Genomic DNA, 15,643 nt, shown 5'->3' with positions numbered 1-15,643 from the left:
GGTCTGGTTCAATATCAGGTGAACTGTTACCATAATTGACCACGACCATATCAATAACAAGATCAACAGAAATCATGTGATCTCAATAGATTTTAAAAAAGCATTTCACAAAATATACCACCCATTCCTGTTAAAAATAGAGAGTATAGGGATAAAGGGAGCTTTCTTAAAATAACAAGCAGTATCTATCTAAAATCAACAACAAGCATTGTTTTTATAATGGAGAGAGGCTGGACACATTCCCAAAAAGATCAGGGATGAAAAAAGATAACTATTATCTCCAATATTATTCAACATTGTGCTAGAAATATTGGCTGTAGCAATAAGAAAAGAAAAAGAAATTAAAGAAATTAGAATAGGCGATGAGGAAATAAAATTATCACTCTTTGCAGAGGATATAATGATATACTTAGAGAATCCTAGAAAACCATGCAAAAATCTACTGGAAACAATTATAATAGCTTTAGCAAAGTTGCAGAATATAAAATAAATCCACATAAATCATCAGAATTTCTATATATTATTGACAAAGCCCAGCAACAAGAAATAGAAAGAGAAATCCCATTTAAAATAACTATAGACAAAATAAAATATTTATATATCTACCTGCTAAGACAAATCCAAGAACTTTATAAACACAATTACAAAACATTTCTCACACAAATAATGTCAGATCTAAACAAATGGAAAAACATTAACTGATCATGGGCACACCAAACTAATATAATAAAAATGACAATTCTGCCTAAATTGGTCTACATGTTCAATGACATACTAATCAAACTGCCAAAAAAGTATTTTATAGAAGTAGAAAAAAATAACAAAATTCATCTGGAAGAACAAAAGATCAAGTTTATCAAGTGAATTAATGAAAAAAAAAAAAATACAAAGGATGGTAGGCTTAACAGTACCAGGCCTAAAACTAAATTATAAAGGAGCAGTCATCAAAACCATTTGGCACTGGCTAATAAATAGAGTGGTGGATCAGTAGATAGATTAGATACACATGACAAAACAATAATCAAGGCCTATAGAAATCTAGTATTTGAGAAACCCCCAAACTCCAGGTTCTGCAATAAGTACTATTTCGCAAAAATTGGTAGGAAAATTGGACAATAATATGTCAGAAACTTGGCATAGACCTACATCTCACACTCCACACTAAAATGACATCACTGTGAGTACATAATTTGGATATAAAGGGTAATACCATAAGCAAATTAGGAGAGTAAGCAATAATTTACCTATCAGATCTTTAGAGAAGGGAGGAATTTATGGCCAAGGAAGACTTAGAGAACATTATGGAAAGCAAAATTGATTACATTAAATTAAAAACTTTTAGCTCAAACAAAACCAACAGAAACCATATTAAAAGATAAGCACAAAGCTGGTAAAAAAAAATTTTACAGCCAGTGTTCCTGATAAAGATCTCATCTCTAAACTATGTAAAGAATTGTGTCAAATGTATAAGAAAGTCATTCCCCAGTTAATAAAATGTCATAGGATTTGAACAGCCAATTTTCAGATGTCAAAATTAAAGCCATCTATAGTAATATAAAAATGATCTAAACTACTATTGATTGGAGAAATGTAAATTAAAACTACTCTGAGGTAGCACCTCACACCTCTCAGATTGGCTAAGATGACAGGAGAAGACAATGATAAATGGTGGAGGGGATGTGGGAAAACTGGGACACTAATAAATTGTTAGTGGAATTGTAAAATGATCCGGCCATTTTGGAGAGCAATTTGGAAAAAAGCCCAAAAGAATTTAAAAACTATGCATACCCTTTTTCTCAGCAGTGCCACTACAGTGTATGTATTCCAAAAAAATTATAAAGGAAAGAAAAGAACCTAAATGTGCAAAAATGTTTATAGCAGCTCTTTTTGAATTGGAAAATGAGTAGATGCCCATCAGTTGTGGAAAGGTTGAACAAGTTGTGATATATGAATTCAAATTAGAAAAAAAAAAAAAAGAAATCAAACAAAGGAACTAGATAATGAAAGGGGGAAAATAACGCTTATGAAAAAAAATACTAGTTTATATGCATCAATACTATTGATAAAAGAAAACAAAAGCAATATAAAAAGAAATAGTACAAAATATAAAAAAGTACTTCAAGATTTTATTATTAGAATAGTATAAGTCAAATAATATTAGTAATGAGGTGGATCAGACTACTTAAAAATACATTTATGCAGAAATCAAGTGCTTGTAGCTATATGATATGTATAGAAAGGGCAGAAATTTCAAACTTTCCAGTGTCAACCAACTTTATTCTCAAGGCAATTAATCATGAGAATGAAGTTCATTTTAGCACTTTAGCCTATTCTGTTTGGTAATTGGGATCAGAATTCTTGAAACATATTCTTGGGAAACAAGAATATCATCAGGATTGTAATAGAATTCAAGGGAATTTTCCAACCCAGGACAGGAAGTTATCTGTGTGTAAAAGCTGCAAGTCAGAGGCAGGAAAAAAGGTAACTAGAAGAAGTGCAGGACTAGAAGTCACAAGACCTAGACTTCTCTTCCAGGAACTCTCTGTATTGTCTTGCATATTTTATTTAACCTGTCTCAGTTTCTGCTTCCTAATTTGTAAAGTGACAAGACTGACATGGTAATCTTTAACATCTTTTCCAGTTTGAAAAAAATTATGCAGTCCTAGTGAGTGAACTCCTATGACTCCTTTTTCTCTCAAAATTCAAATATAAGATTCTCTGGCATTTAAAACTCTTAACACTTTTACAGACTTAATATTTTCTTCTCCCCCACTCAGTTCTACAGTCTATATTTATTTCCCTCATGAGTGACATGACATCTTCCATCTCTGCATATTTACATTTGTGTTTTCTCTTCCATTAGAATGTAAATTCATTGCTATTTTTTTTCTTTGTATCTTTAGTGCTTACCACATAATTGGGCCCCTAAGAAAGCACTTATTTATTGGTTACAGAACTGCAAGTGTTCTTAAATCTTGGGTTTTGACTTCACATAATTGAATGTGGGAGTCACGAAAAATTTGGTAAGAGTAAAATATATCAAGGAATCTGCAAAAATATAATTTGTTATGTAAAAATAAAAAGTTATATCTCTCTTATTAGCATACAAATTTACTTTTGTCTTTAATAAATGTATGCATAGCAAAAATTGTTTTAAAATAAATTTCCTTATGATTTTTATCAATAAATATTCACTTAATATATTACATACATATATATATTATGTATTCTTATATACTCATATCTTATAAAAATTTCTCAAGTGAAAAGAGGTTGCCAGTGAAAAAGTTTTCCTCCTGGCATGGAGGAAAAATGGCAAACTCCTAAGTGCAGGCCAAACCAGATTAAATATAATTGGTAAATATTTTTAAAAAGAAATAAAAGTAGAATAAGATGGATGGTTTAGTGGCTGCTGTTTCTTTTTAAGTCTAGGGAAGAGAACAAAGAATTGAAAGTAAGAAGACAGGCTTTTGAGTTCACCTCTTTCACTAATTAATTTTGAGACCAGTTAAATGATCATATTTTTGTGATCTCTGTTTCTTTATCAAGTCACACTAGATGATTTAGCTCTGAAATTCCTATTCCTAGAATTATTTACATCCTACCTCTAATTCTAGGAAACTTGGTTTCATAGAACTGGAAGAGATCTTTGAGATACCAGTTCCTTAGCTGATGCCCTTACAAAGGTTGTCTAAAAAAAAAGTTAAGGATTAAATAAAGATCATATTAACTTCAAGATTCAGTTCCTCTATGTGTGTATCTATGTATATATGTATACATACACACACACACACACATATATACACACATATGCACAGACACAGATACACAATACATCTTTTGTATTAGGGCAAATATTTAATATCTTTTTCCTTTAGACTGGTTGATTCCCAAATATTGGTCTTAGAGGCACACCTCTGGATCATTAGTAGCCCTCATTATCTAATTGTTTTGTGGGGAAGCTGTCTCTTTTGCTTATGGCATCTGCGCCTATAGTATCCATGGTCATAATATCCCTTGAAGATTTCTCTGATGCTCAAAAGAATATAGGCTCTGAATTGTATTTAGCCTGGGAAAAAAAAAAAAAACAACTATGAATAATCATTCCTATTAGAGTCTCCTCCATCTTTTATGAGAAATGGAGAGCAAGGTTGAAAAGCCTAGACTGGTTCCTTGGATGTAATAGTCACTTGTTAAATAATAGTTGCGTTGATTGTTTGATTTTATTAGTTACTTTCATCTGAGATATTATTAGGAGTTCTAAGGTACCTGTTTTTGATTATGATAGCTGGAAAAAAATTAAGTAATCTAAGTACAGAATCTGAAGACTGATAAATGTAAGTGAATGAGACCCTATTGTATTTTCATCAAATATTCTTGAGATGAAACAAAATGAAAATTCATCAATTTTTTTCTGAGTTACTTACCGTAGGTGAAAAGGCAAAATAATTTGTTTATGAGAGAGTGAAAGATCAAGAAAGAAGTATGTTTATAATACAATTGAAACAGAAATAAATTCCAAACAATTAAAGTGAAGAATTCCTAATTTAGCATGCAGATGGTATAGCATAGCCAACAAGTTGCAAATTAAGAAATAGAAAATGTTTCAATATAAAGCCAACACTACATATTGGCACTTAAGAATTCAAATCTCAATACTGGTAGGAGTATGTAAATTATTTGGTGCAGTAAGTAAGGCTTAACATTTTCAGGTCTTTTGTTTTATTATTGTTTGTTTTCTTCATTTAAACACCAAACCCATGTTGCTGCTTTGTTTAGGTTTTGTTTGCACAATCATAAATTTGCTTGCTGGTATATGATATGTTTCCTGACATGGACTATCAGAAGAAAACTGAAAGCAGATTTCTGTTTTCTTACATACTAGAAATCTTTTTTTTTTTTTTTAGATTTTATTTTATTTTTTAATAATAATAGTTTTTATTTACCAGATATATGCATGGGTAATTTTACAACATTGACAATTGCCAAACCTCTTGTTCTAATTTTTCCTCTCCTTCCCCCCTCCCAGATGGCAGGTTGACCAATACATGTTAAATATGTTAAAGTATAAAAAGTATAAATTAAATACAATATATGACATACTATAGATCTTAACAGAATTTTTCAAGATCTAGGAAAAGTAAAAAACAAACAAACAACAAAAAAAAAAAAAAGACAGTGAAAATTGTGAAATCTAAAGGGTAAAGTTCTGCCATCAGAATGTGATTATTTCCTGTTGGCTTCTAAATAACCTGAATACTTTTCTGATTTCTTGAATTCTTCTTCAAGCCTTCATAGATTATTTTATTATTCCAGGAATTTTATATTTGTTCCTGTTTTGTTTCCTTATTCCTTCTATTTCCCTTGAAGCTATACAAGAATGAGAATCATACTTTTTTAAATCCAGACTTTTGAACACTGTCAATATGTAATGTTCATCAATGATGAAATTGGAAAGAAATGCAGAACCAGGATAGATATTTCTCAGCAAACAAATGTATTTAAAAATGAAGTAGAAAAAGAGAAAAGTCACTTGTCAAAAAGGAATTGGAGGTTATATGTGCTAGCTTTTTTTTTTAACCTCTGGGCAAGAGGGAAATCTACTCTGTTGATTGCTGCTATGTGACTACCTTTTATCCTGTTTCTTTTGTGGTTTGAATTTTTACAAATGTTTGCATTTTCATTATTGGTTCCATTATGGTATGTTCAGGAACTTGATGAGAAATATTTTTTCTAATTTATCATAAACTTAATATAAATTGTCAATATAAACAGCGACTAGCTTTGAAACTGTTTATATTTAAATACATGAATTTTAGTTCATAAAATTTCCTGAATTTTCAGTTTGCTTCCTACTAGAATTTTTTTGTCCATTACTTGCAATTCATTTTTCCTTCTATTTGATCATAATGCATAATCTGTTTTTTGGGTTCTTTCTACTTAGCATTATTCATGAAGCTCTTTCCATATCTCTTTAAATGCCTCAGACTTGATCTCAAATGCATTGTTTTCTTCCATAATGTTAACTTACTATGATTTATTTACTTATAGTTGACATCAATTTATCAAAGCATTTATGAAGCCTACATAATATGCCAGACATTATGCTAGTTGTAAAAAAGACAAGAATGAAATGTTTGTCCTCAAGAAGATTATATTTTGTCAGCATTTAATTTATTTTAAAAAATTTTAAATTGTTAATAATGTTTCTATTAGATATTTTGAACATATAATTTTATTTATAATATGTGTAGATATGCATATGTATATACATATAAAGAAAAATAAATTTGATCTCATCTCATATTCCCAACAATAGAAATATTGGATCATTATTTAGAAATAGAGATCTTTGGAGTCCTTTAATTCTAACTCCTCATATTGCAAATTAGGAAACTGAGGCATAGAGCAATTAAGTGACTTGTCCAAGATCACCTAGCTAATAATATCTTTATTTGGATTTGAATTCAAGTGTTTCTGACTCCAAGGCCAGGATTTTGTCTGAATATACAAGAATGATGAAATGTAGAAATAATTCTGACATTATTATGTGGAACTTTTTCTTTTTTTTTTTTAAATTATGTTTGCGGCCATAATAGTCCTTAAGAAAATGATTAAGTGAGTGAAATTCCTTTTTTTTTTTCCTTCCCCACTCTTTTTAAAATGTGTGTAGTCTTTTTTTTTTTTTTTTTTTTTTTTTTTTTTGTTTTGTTTGTTTGTTTGTTTCTTTTCTAGATCACTTTTAACTTTGGTTAACTCAAGGGAAAAAAAGAGAGAATAAGAGATTAGAAATTAAAATCTCTTGTTCTCTCTCATCCTTGGAGAGGCTTCCATTGCAGATTGCAAAATTAAAGTTTTATTTGTTTTTTTCTTTTCCTATTCTGTCTGTTATCTTTATGTGGAGGCCATAAATTCAGTTTTTGTAATTTTCATTACTCTTGAACCACTCAAGAACAGCATGTTGTGGTTCTGTCTTCTCTTTAAATTCCTCAGGACCTTCTGCTCATCAAGTGTTAGATCATTTCCTTTTCTTTTATAGTGCTCATTAATAGTTGCCTGAATTTGCTTACTAGATTTGGGGACCATATTTTTTTGTCAATGTTTTTTTCCTATTGATTTATCTATTTATGTGCAGGTTTTTGAGTTTTCTTCTTGCAATCTTTGGTAAATTTAGTCTTATCCCTCTCCCCTTTTTATTTTCCCCTATCAGTCTTGCTATCATTGTTTTTCTTAGAGAGTCAAAGTGTCACAGCCTTTTCCCATCCTGGGCAATTCACAGTTTAACAGTCTAGGTCTCTACCTAAGTTAACTTTGGATAGTCAGAAGTGGTTGCAGCTGGATGCTATGCTCTGTCCCTCAAGGTTAGTGGAATACTACAAAGTCCCACTTAAACACTGTCCATTCTGATTCTCATTTTTTTCTATTACTTGGTTCTTTGACGCAGAAAGAGTTCTTCAGATTTTTGAAGAAATACTGCTACAGGGCAACAAATACTGAGGAGTTGTGGCTACTTGGCTGTCAGTTCTGACCAGGGCAAATTTCTATAGCCTGGGGATTCACTGGAAAGAGAGAAGGGAGACCAACATGTGGTGAGTTTTTTGGTAAACTTTTTAAACTGCATCCATGTGTGTATTACTGTAGCTTCACTATAAATAACATTTAAAGTAATAAGTGCAGAATGAGTTTCAGGTCAGTAAGCATCAATTTTTGAATTTTAGTTCATAAAATTTTTATTTCATTTTATGTATTGTTTTTAAATTCTGGGTATTCTAGATCTTGGAAACATCTAAATTGTTTTATCTTTGCTGCATAATTTCTGAGGTAGTGATCAGAGAAAATGCCTAATCCTCTATTTTATTGTCTATTTGACTCCTCACTTTTCTCTTTCCCCTTTACTCAATTTGCTTTCCTCTATTTAGTGGTAGCCTATAGAGAGGCTTTGACAAATTTCACCTGATTATTAACTTTCTTTTGACTCAGAGAGGTTGTCATGAAATCCCTTTTATACACAAGCATTTTTAAGGCCCCTCCTAGCTCTAAAATCTTATGGATTGTTTTTTCTGATCCTACCCCATTACTTTGTAATACAACAGGACATACAGAATTAGAGGTTCTCATTAAGTAGATTGCTTTATGATCCTTGTCCAAGGATATCCAGACTACCACTAGGAGTCCCTCCCACAGATATGTCTGAAAGATTTGCCCTGTGCTGGGATTCTTTTTGAAATCACCCTTAAAAGTGGGGCCATGGAGAAGAGGAAGTGATTATCTTGAGAACAAGTTTCATATCTACTTCTGAAATACTAAAATAAGAGAAATGCATTCGATCATTTCCAATCTGGGTTTTTGCTCTAAATCCTATCATTCAGTTACTTTTACTTCCATATTCCTACCAAGGGTAATACTTTCTGCCCCTTTGATGTGCCATTCAAGGTTTATACCAACCTTTTTCACTAACTATAATATTAATTTATTAACCATGAATCGTAAAGATAGTACCACATAACCAGCCATGCTGGTATTCCAATGGATATAATTTCTTTTTGAAGACAAAATTGAAATTTTCATGTAATTAAACATATTGAAAAATATGGAGACATTGAGATTCTAATGAACTTTTAAATCAATGAAGTCTTTTCAGATCTAAAATTAGTGTGATACTATGTTTGAACTTAGAGGAGTATCCTTGTAAATTTACATGCACATATATGTATATGCATATATACACATATACATGTAAACACACAAACATATTTAAGCATATGTTTATATATTAATGGATATTAATATATATATATATATATATATATAGTATGTTACCCTACTTTATAATCTATGAAATCCTTTAATATGAACATAAAAAAGTTTATATTTAAATAATATTTTAAAGTTTATAAAGTTTTTTCACCTATCATTAAAATTAAAACTGCACTAAGACTTTTGGGATATTCTATATTATTCCATCTAAGCCAAATAGTAAATCTATAAAGTAGATTTTACAAGTACTTTTTTCTGCACTTCTTAGATGAGGAAATGGAGGCTCGGTGATATTAAGTGACGACACTGGTTATACTCTGGATAAACATCATAGATGAGGGAATTTGAAAGCAGGTCTTCTTAACTCCAAGTCCAGTACATTGTCCCTTATGCCATACTATCACTCTGATTAAAAAAAAAAAAAAAAAAGGGATGATCTGGGATAAGAATTTCTTTTTTAAAACTTTTCAATATTATTTATTTTTCCAAATACGTGAAAAGATAGTTTTAAACATTCATCTTTGCAAGACTTTATGTTCAAAATATTTCTTCCTCTCTCCCTTACCTCTTCTCTCCCCAAGATAGCAAGTGATCTGATATAGGTTAAATATGTGCAATTCTTTTAAAACATATTTCCATATTTGTCATTCTGTTCAAGAAAAATCAAACAAAAGGGAAAAAAGAAACAAACAAAAAAAGTGAAAATGCTAAGTTTTAATCCATATTCAGTCTTTATCTCTCTATATATGCAGATAGTATTTCTATTAGAACTTCCTTGAATCACTGCATTGCTGAGAACATTTCTATGGGATTTAGATTTCTAGATAAAATCTGAGTTTCTAAATATTTTTTTTATTATATATATATATATATATATATATATATATATATATATATATATATATATATATATATATATATATATATATATATATATATATATATATATTTTATAATATTATCCCTTGTATTCATTTTTCCAAATTACCCCCCCTCCTTCTATTCCCTCCCCCCGACGACAGGCAATACCATACATTTTACATGTGTTACAATATAGTCTAGGTACAATACATGTGTGCGAATATCATTTTCTTGTTGCACAATAAACATTAGAATCCGAAGGTACATGCAACCTGGGCAGACAGATATTAGTGCTATATATGATATGATGATATGATAGATAATGATAATAATGATATATAATATAAATGATATATAATATAAATAATGATAGATGATATGATGATATACATAGATAAATCTAGAGACCAACTAAAATTTTCTTGAATGAATTAATATTTTTAGCAAAGTTTCAGGATATAGCATAAACCCATGTAAATCATTGACATTTCTTTATATGACCGACATAACAGCAAGATAGAAAGAAAAATTCCATTAAAATTAATTGTAGATAATATAAAATCCTTAGGATTCTACCTGTGAAGACAAACCCAAGACATATATAAACATAATTACAAAACAGTTTTCACACAAATCAAGTCCAATTTAAATAATTGAAAAGATAATTGCTAATGGATGGGTAGTCTGAGCCAATATAATAAAAGTTATAATTATGCCTAAATTAACTTACTTATTCAGTGAATACTAACCAAACTACCAAAAAATATATATATATTTTTTATTATATATATATATATATATATATTTTATAATATTATCCCTTGTATTCATTTTTCCAAATTACCCCCCTTCCCTCTATTCCCTCCCCCCGACGACAGGCAATACCATACATTTTACATGTGTTACAATATAGTCTAGGTACAATACATGTGTGCGAATATCATTTTCTTGTTGCACAATAAACATTAGAATCCGAAGGTACATGCAACCTGGGCAGACAGATATTAGTGCTAACAATTTTCATTCCCCTCCCAGTGTTTCTTCTCTGGGTGCAGCTACCCCTGTCCATCATTGATCAACTGGAAGTGAGTTGGATCTTCGTTATGTTGAAGATTTCCACTTCCATCAGAATACATCCCCATACAGTATTGTTGTTGAAGTGTACAGTGATCTTCTGGTTCTGCTCATTTCACTCAGCATCAGTTGATTTAAGTCTCTCCAGGCCTCTCTATATTCCTCCTGCTGGTCATTTCTTACCGAGCAATAATATTCCATAACCTTCATATACCACAATTTACCCAACCATTCTCCAACTGATGGACATCCATTCATCTTCCAGTTTCTAGCTACAACAAAAAGAGCTGCCACAAACATTTTGGCACATATATGTCTCTTTCCGCTCTTTAGTATTTCTTTGGGATATAATCCCAGTAGTAGCGCTGCTGGGTCAAAGGGTATGCACAGTTTGATAACTTTTTGGGCATAATTCCAGATTGCTCTCCAGAATGGCTGGATTCTTTCACAACTCCACCAGCAATGTATTAGTGTCCCAATTTCCCCACATCCCCTCCAACATTTGTCATTATTTGTTCCTGCCATCTTAGCCAATCTGACAGGTGTGTAGTGGTATCTCAGAGTGGTCTTAATTTGCATTTCTCTGATCAGTAGTGATTTGGAACACTCTTTCATGTGAGTGGATATAGTTTCAATTTCTTCCTCTGAGAATTGTCTGTTCATATCCTTTGACCATTTATCAATTGGAGAATGGTTCGGTTTCTTATAAATTATGGTCAGTTCTCTATATATTTTGGAAATGAGACCTTTGTCAGAACCTTTGTTTTTAAAAATATTTTCCCAATTTGTTACTTCCCTTCTAATCTTGTTTGTATTAGTATTATTTGTACAGAAACTTTTTAGTTTGATGTAATCAAAATCTTCTATTTTGTGATCTCTAGTTCTCCTCTGGTCATAAATTCCTTCCTCCTCCACAAGTCTGAGAGGTAGATTATCCTCTGTTCCTCTAATCTATTTATTATCTCCCTCTTTATGCCTAAATCATGGACCCATTTTGATCTTATCTTGGTATATGGTGTTAAGTGTGGATCCATATCTAATTTCTGCCATACTAATTTCCAGTTTTCCCAACAGTTTTTTCCGAATAATGAATTTTTATCCCTAATGTTGGAATCTTTGGGTTTGTCAAAGATTAGATTAATATAGATGTACCCTTTTTTGTCCTTTGTATCTAATCTGTTCCACTGATCTACCGGTCTATTTCGTAGCCAATACCAAATGGTTTTGGTGACTGCTGCTATATAATATAGCTTTAGATCAGGTACACTTAGACCACCTTCCTCTGAGTTTTTTTTCATTAGTTCCCTTGCAATTCTTGGCCTTTTATTCTTCCATATGAATTTTGTTGTTATTTTTTCTAGGTCATTAAAATAGTTTCTTGGGAGTCTGATTGGTATAGCACTAAATAAATAGATTAGTTTGGGGAGTATTGTCATCTTTATTATATTCGCTCGGCCTATCCAAGAGCACTGAATGTCTTTCCAATTATTTAAATCTGATTTTATTTTTGTGGCAAGTGTTTTGTAATTTTTCTCATATAATTCCTGACTTTCCTTTCGTAGATATATTCCCAAATATTTTATACTCTCAACATTTGTTTGGAATGGAATTTCTCTTTGTATCTCTTGCTGTTGCATTTTGTTAGTGATATATAAAAATGCCGAGGATTTATGTGGATTTATTTTGTATCCTGCCACTTTGCTGAAATTTTGAATTATTTCTAGTAGCTTTTTAGCAGAGTCTTTGGGGTTCTCTAAGTATACCATCATGTCATCTGCAAAAAGTGATAGTTTAATTTCCTCATTTCCTACTCTAATTCCTTGAATCTCTTTCTCGGCTCTTATTGCCGAGGCTAGCGTTTCTAGTACTATATTGAATAGTAATGGTGATAGTGGGCAACCTTGTTTCACTCCTGATCTTACTGGGAAAGGTTGCAGTTTATTTCTATTGCATATTATGCTTACTGACGGTCTTAAATATATACTCCTGATTATTCTAAGGAATAATCCATTTATTCCTATACTCTCAAGAGTTTTTAGTAGGAATGGATGTTGGATTTTGTCAAATGCTTTTTCTGCATCTATTGAGATGATCATATGGTTCTTATTAATTTGATTATTAATATGGTCAATTATATTAATAGTTTTCCTAATATTAAACCAGCCCTGCATTCCTGGAATAAATCCTACTTGATCATAGTGTATTATCTTGGAGATGATTTTCTGAAGTCTTTTTGCTAATATCTTATTTAAGATTTTAGCATCAATATTCATTAAGGAGATTGGTCTATAATTTTCTTTCTCAGTTTTCGATCTACCAGGTATAGGTATCAGTACCATGTCTGTGTCATAAAAGGAGTTTGGTAGGACTCCTTAATCCCCTATTTTTTCAAATAATTTATATAACATTGGGGCTAATTGTTCTTTAAATGTTTGGTAGAATTCACATGTGAATCCATCTGGTCCTGGGGATTTTTTCCTGGGGAGTTGATTAATAGCTTGTTCTATTTCTTTTTCTGAAATGGGACTATTTAAACAATTTATCTCCTCCTCTGTTAATCTAGGGAGCCTATATTTTTGGAGAAAGTCATCCATTTCACTTAAGTTATCAAATTTATTGGCATAAAGTTGGGCAAAGTAACTCATTATTTCTCTAATTTCCTCTTTATTGGTGGAAAGATCCCCCTTTTCATTTGTAAGACTATCAATTTGATTTTCCTCTTTCTTTTTTTTTGATCAAATTTACCAAAGGTTTATCTATTTTATTGGCTTTTTCATAAAACCAACTCTTGGTTTTATTTATTAATTCAATAGTTTTTTTACTTTCAATTTTATTGATTTCTCCTTTTAATTTTTGTATTTCGAGTTTAATTTTTGGTTGGGGGTTTATAATTTGGTCTTTTTCTAGCCTTTTAAGTTGTAAGCCCAATTCGTTAATCTTCTCTTTCTCAATTTTCTTCAAATAAGCCTCTAAAGATATAAAATTTCCCCTTATTACTGCTTTAGCTGCATCCCAAAGATTTTGATATGATGTCTCATCATTATCATTATCTTGGGTGAAATTGTTAATTGTTTCTATAATTTGCTCTTTCACCCAGTCATTCTTTAAGATGAGATTATTCAGTTTCCAATTACTTTTTGGTCTATTTACCCCTAACTTTTTACTGAATGTAGCTTTTATTGCATTGTGATCTGAGAAGAAGGCATTTATTATTTCTGCCTTCCTACATTTAATTTTGAGATCTTTATGTCTTAATATATGGTCAATTTTTGTATAGGATCCATGAACTGCTGAGAAGAAAGTATATTCCTTCCTATTGCCATTCAGTTTTCTCCAAAGGTCTATCATACCTAGTTTTTCTAATGTTCTATTTACTTTTTTAATTTCTTTCTTGTTTGTTTTGTGGTTTGATTTGTCTAAATCTGAGAGTGCAAGGTTGAGATCTCCCACTATTATAGTTTTACTGTCTATTTCTTCTTGCAGTTCTCTTAACTTTTCCTTTAGAAAGTTAGATGCTATACCACTTGGTGCATATATGTTTAGTATTGATATGGCTTCATTATTTATGCTACCTTTCAGCAGGATATAGTTTCCTTCCTTATCTTTTTTAACGAGATCTACTTCTGCTTTTGCTTGATCTGAGATAAGGATAGCTACCCCTGCTTTTTTGGCTTTACCTGAAGCATAATAGGCTCTGTTCCAACCTTTTACCTTTACTCTGTATGTATCTCCCTGCTTTAAGTGTGTTTCCTGTAGGCAACATATTGTAGGGTTCTGCTTTTTGATCCAATCTGCTATCCGTCTCCGTTTGATGGGATCGTTCATCCCATTTACATTTACAGTTAAAATTACTAATTCTGTATTTCCTGCCATCGTATTATCCCCAGATTATACTTTTTTCCCTTGACCCCCCTGATCCCCCTCCCCGATATTTAATTTACAGACCCCCCTTGTGACGCGCAACCCTCCCTCTTTTTTTTTTTTTTTTTTTTAGGATCCCTCCCCCCTCCCTCCAAGTCCCTTCACTTATTCTCCTTTTCCTTTCCCCTTTTCCTCTCCCCCCTTTTAATGAGGTGAGAGAAAATTCTCTGAAAAACAAATATGTTAATTATTTACTCTTTGAGCCTCTTCTGATGAGAGTAAGATTCACACAATGATTCTCCCCCTTACTAAGTTCCCTCAGATATGGTGTATTTTCTATGTCTCTTCCTGGGATGTAGTTTCCCTCTTTTTATCACTCCTTCCCCTTTTTCTGAACCGACCTCCTTCCCTTTACCACACCCACCGTTTTTTTCTTTTATATCAGTAAAATCAAATTATCCTTGAGTATTTTTTATATACCCACAACAGAGTTACAGTTCTCAAGGGTTCTGTGTACCTTTTTCTGTTTCTCTTCAGTCTTGTGGATGTAGATCAAATTTTTTGTTTGTCTGGTTTTTTTCTTAGAAACATATAGAATTCCTCTGTTTCATTGAATGACCATCTTCTTCCATGGAAAAAGATGCTAAACTTAGCTGGGTAGTTCATTCGTGGTTGCAGTCCTTGATCTTTTGCCTTACGGAATATCAGGTTCCAGGCCCTTCTATCTTTTAATGTGGAGGCAGCCAGATCTTGGGTGACCCTTATTGTGGCACCTTGGTATTTAAATTGTTTTTTTCTAGCTGCTTGCAGGATTTTCTCCTTTGTGTGGTAATTCTGCAGCTTAGCCACAATATTCCGTGGTGTTCTTTTTTTAGGGTCTATTTCAGAAGGAGTTCGATGAATTCTTTCCACATCTACTTTCCCTTCTGTTTCTATTATCTCTGGACAGTTCTCTTTGATAATTTCCTGTAAAATAGAATCTAGGCTCTTTTTTTGGTCATAGTTTTCTGGAAGTCCAATAATCCACAGATTATCTCTCCTAGATCTATTTTCCAGGTCTATAGATTTTCCCAGTAAGTATTTGACGTTG

Source organism: Sminthopsis crassicaudata, chromosome 2 (assembly GCF_048593235.1).
Source record: "Sminthopsis crassicaudata isolate SCR6 chromosome 2, ASM4859323v1, whole genome shotgun sequence".
NCBI classification, from domain to species: Eukaryota; Metazoa; Chordata; class Mammalia; order Dasyuromorphia; family Dasyuridae; genus Sminthopsis; species Sminthopsis crassicaudata.
The sequence above is the reverse complement of the archived record's forward strand: the minus strand, read 5'-3'. Positions refer to the sequence as shown.